The sequence below is a fragment of the Mus pahari genome, chromosome 23 (genome assembly GCF_900095145.1).
Source record: "Mus pahari chromosome 23, PAHARI_EIJ_v1.1, whole genome shotgun sequence".
NCBI lineage: Eukaryota > Metazoa > Chordata > Mammalia > Rodentia > Muridae > Mus > Mus pahari.
The window spans coordinates 33,002,289-33,007,259 of NC_034612.1; positions in this window are offsets into that span (position 1 = coordinate 33,002,289).

Below are 4,971 nucleotides of genomic sequence, written 5' to 3' on the forward strand. Positions count from 1 at the left end.
CCAAGGTCCAGCAATCAAAATTCATTATTTGGTTACAGTGACTAGAATATCTAATCAGGACTTCCCACCTCACCCCTTTTCTCCTTAAAAAGTCACTTTTCTTTGTCCAGTCCCAAGCTCCCCACCAACCCCACCCTGCCTTCCGGGTAATAAATTTTTGTGCTTAGAATTTGGTGTCTGGGTGTGTTCCCTGCCACTTCTCAGTAGATTGTTCTGAATTCAAGGCCAGCCTGGTCTACATAGTGAGTTTCAAGCCAGCCAAAGCTACAAAGTAAGACCCTGTCTCAAAAACAGATTTTTTAAAAAAATCACTTCCAGGACGAAGAGATTGCTCAGTATTTGAGAGAGTATGTGCTGAAGTTCCAGAGAACCTGAGTTTGGTTACCAGCACCTACAGTCACTACAGTCATGTGTAGCTCCAGCTCCAGAGGATCTGAGGTCCTTGGGCCCCTGCACGTGTCTGTGTCTAACCACACACAGACAAAGCATTCACGTGGGTATGGATGCCTTGCCTACGTGTGAATCTGTGTACCACATGCGTGTAGTGCCCCACTTAGGTCAGAGCATGGTGTCAGATCCCCTGGGACTGGAGTGCCAGACAGCTGTGACCCACCATGTGGGACTCAAACCTGAGCCACCTTCTGCAAAAGCAGCCCGTGCTCTTTCACTGCTGAACCATGGCTTCCAGCCCCAAGCCCAGACTCTCTTCACTCTGGTGACTAGTCACTGTCAGACCCTACAGTGGTCAGTTTCAGTCACCAGAAGTGTGCAAACCTACAGGGCTACCCCATCCAGGGGGACCCCAGTGCACCCTGCAACCTCTGCACTGGAGACAAGAAAGGCGTGAATGTAGACTCACTGTAACAAATGGAGCAGCCTGCATCCCCGTGCTGGCAGTGGAGGCGGCCGTGGGTGGGTGAGGCAGGCTTCACGGGGACTCTCAGTGCTTTCCCTTGGATCTCACCGTGTGCCTAAAAACTGCTTGAGGGAATATTTTTTGCCCTCAGTGCTGGGTACAGACTCGGGAGAACTCATATATGCTAGGGAAGTGCTTTGTCACTGAGCCACATACACAGTTAAATCTACTTTAAAAAAATCTGGGGGAGCTCAGATCCTGGGGTTCAGAAGGTGAATGGCCTAAGTATTCAATCTCAGGACCCCACATGATGGTAGGAGAGAACTGACTGCCACAATTGTCCTCTTACACACACACACACACACACACACACACCTGCTTACCTTCATATGTAAGCCCCCACACATAAAACAAATGAAAAAATTTTTAGACATGGGGCTTTTTCCTGGGTGTGATTGTGCATGCTTCTAATACTGTTGCTCAGGAGGCAGGCAGATCTCTCTCTCTGGGTTCGAGGTCGGCCTAAGTCTATGGGGTGAGTTCCAGGACAGCCAGGGCTACATAGAGAAAGAGAAACCCCGTCTTGAAAAAAAAATAAAATAAAAGTGTGTGGTGTGTGTGTGTGTGTGTGTGTGTGTGTGTGTGTGTGTGTGTGTGTGTGTGGTGTGTGTGTGTGTATGTGTGGTGTGTGTGTGTGTGTGTGTGTGTGTGTGGTGTGTGTGTGTGTATGTGTGGTGTGTGTGTGTGTGTGTGTGTGTGTGTGTGTGTGCAGGTTACTTGGGTGTCCTTCCTTTCCCCCGTGTTTGAGGCAGGCGCTCTGTTTGCTGCTGTGTGAGCCCTGACAGTGGGCCTGAGCATCAGGGGATTCTCCTGCCTCTACCTCCCATCCAGCGTGGGATTGCTGGGATTACAGGTGTTCGCTGTGACCGGCTTGATATCTCTCATGGTCGTGCACTGAACACTTTACCCACTAAGCTGTTTTCCCAGCCCCCCAGATGCCTTCTGTTGCATGCTTGCAATGCAGCCTGTGTGACTAAAGAACCACATTTAAATTTAAGTAGACTCAGTTCCCACATAGAACTGAGCTGAGCACCAAGAGTAACCTTCACTGGTGGGGGTGTGGCTCAGTGCTGGAATCCTCCAGCGAGGGGCCTGCTTGGTTCACATAGTTGACTTCACCTCCGTTTTTGTTTTTTTGTTTTTTTTTTTTCAAAACAGGGTTTCTGTAAAGCCCTGGCTGTCCTGGAACTCACTCTGTAGACCAGGCTGGCCTTGAACTCAGAAATCCGCCTGCCTCTACCTCCCAAGTGCTGGGATTAAAGGTGTGTGCCACCACACCCGGCCTGATCCTCCTTTCTATCTCCCACATACTGAAATGGCAGCCTTGTACCATCCTGACCCAAATCAGTCTCAGCTATGTGCTGAATTTACTATGAGCTTGGACTACATGAGACTTTCTAACACACATGCACACGCACGCACACACGTGCACATTTTGTTGGACAATAAGTGACAGTGAAGATCTAGTCCGTGGTGTAGACTGTAAACAGTTCCTGCCCTCTCTGTTGGGTCACTCCCAGCTGGTCAAATGTAGTGTGCACTGGGAGGGCCACCCTTCTACTCAGCCCCACCATTTGCCCTTCTTCTGTTGCTAAAGCGATGGATGCTCTCCCAGCCTGCCCTCCCTAGCCTGGCTTGTGTTGGGTTCTTGCCACAGTCACCGTGAGGCTGAGCAGATGCCTCTGTCATCTTTACGGGGCTCCATGAAGGAAGATCTGGAATCCCATCTGCATTGGCACAAGATTTGTGTGGCCTGTAGGAGGAGTGTGGGATTCAAGTATTCAAAGGTGAATATTAGGGTCAGAGCTGCCTCACGGAGGATCCAGTGACCTGAAAAAGCCAGAGCCAACTGGGGTAGAATCTGCGAAGGCGAAGCTGCCCTCTTGCAGATGGAGGAGGGAACACAGAACAGAAGCTGCCGATGATAGAACAAAATTTCACATTTCTGGAAAGCAAAGAATCAAGAGTGGGGGAAATGTTTGCTTATTAGACCACTCACCGGGACTTTCTTTGTTTTTGTTTTGAGACAATGTCCCCATGTAGCCCAGGCTGGCCTCTAATTCACTATGCAGCCAAGGATGACCTTGGATGGCTCCTGCTGGGAATCAAACCCAGGGCTTTGTGTATGCTAGGCAAAAACTCTGTAGCCTGAACTATAGTTATTGTTGTTATTGCTATAGTACTGGAGGTTTGGGGAAAGCATTCAGGAGCTGGAGGCAGGAGGATCAGGAAAGGGTTGAAGGTAGACTTCTCTGGGATGTGAGGTGTGAGGACCTGGTACTGATACAACCTCTAGTCAAAAAAAAAAAAAAAAAAAAAAAAAAAGCTATGCACAGTGACAGGCTTTGTTGGAGCCTGGCCTTGAATAGCCAGTTTGCCTGCTGGACCCAGGAGGAAAGGGGGCGGAGCCAGAGGCTGCACTGGATACTGTGAAGGCTACACTTGGGATTCCTTTAATGGCAAAGATGGAAGGCACATCAGCAGCTGCTGGCGTGTCCATTTCTCAACTGGTGACTTGGCAACCAACCTGTGCCCTGTTCTGTCCTATGAGGAGGTAGTGTTTTGTCTCCCAGCTTTGTCCCCAGTCAACCCTAGATTTCAACAGACACTTGCACTGTCTGCCCTGGTCTGTGTATTACCTGGGCCTCGATTACCTTTTCTCTTGTCTCTTTTGCAGCAAGGTCTCACTATGTAGTTCTGGCTGTTCTGGGACTTACTACATAGAGCAGGCTCACCTTGAACTCACATATCCACCTGCCTCTTCTCAAGTATTGGGACTAGAAGTGTACACTATCGTGCCCAGTCTGATGGGGGAAAAAAAAGAAAGAAATCACATTTCTTGGGTTTTGTTATCACCTGAGGTAGTTTGTCTAGGGTTGGCTTAAGGACTTTTATTTGAGGCAGTATCTCATTATCCCAGGCTGGTCTCAAACTCAGTATGTAGATAGGGATGGCCTTGTAACTCCTCCTGCATTCACCTCTGAAATACCAGATTTATGGATCATTAACCCAGGGACTCGCTTTGTAGTCCAAGCTGACCTCAGCCTCAGATAGGATGGCAGATATCCACATCTGGCCCTTGAACTTTGGCATCTACACTGAGACCACACCCCACAGGATTATGATCCAGTGCTCTTTAGCATGGCCTCTGCTCTCCCTGGATTTGGTCATGAACCTTAGCCTTTAACAGCTAAGCCCCAAACCTGATTGTGTATGCATTTGCCTTAAGGACTCATAATGCTCATTGTATAGTGATATTGGACACTTCCTGAAGGCAGGTGAACATCTGGTTTGGTTTGTGTTGCCCATGTAATTGGGTGGTTGAAGGGCAAGAAGTAGATTGAAGGATGGACTGATAGGTGATGACTAGGATTCTTAACCAACCGCAGTTAACCGCAGTCTTCTCTGCACGTGAACAGATGACCCAGGTCAGGGTTGGCATCACGACTGACAAGGGCTGGAGCTGTGTGCCATGTGGAAGGGACTTTTTTCCAGATGACCCTCTTCCTCCCTCTGACGTGATCCTTAGTCCTAGGTTCAACAGTACTAGGGAAAAGCTGCCCATCCCTGGAAGGAAGCCATAGGCTTCACACCTTCCTGGTGTCAGTCACAGCTCTGGATGAGAGAAAAGGGTGTGGACATCCCTTGTTTGAAGAAGGTGGCATTAATGCAGGCCAACTTGGCCTAGGTTTCCAGAGGGGTACCTTTCCAACTCTCCCTCAAGACAGAAGGTGGGTTATTTGTGGGACCTCACTAAAGGTCATAATCCTATAGCCCTCCCACTAGATACCATCAGGCAAGACCTGTAGGGTTCCACACCCACCCAACCTGCTCCCCACACCCAGCAAAACCACAGAGTCACAAGCTGTAAGGTGTGCACTTTTATTAAAATGGTCTCAAGTCAGTGTACAGGCCAGCCCTGGCTGCCACAACACCTCAACCCACTCCCAGGGAGACCAAAAGCCTTCATACATCAAGTTGGGGGGGACAAAAAAAGGGGGGCCACGATGGCTGACCATTCAGAAATTAAAAACAAAAATGAAGTATTAAGGCGG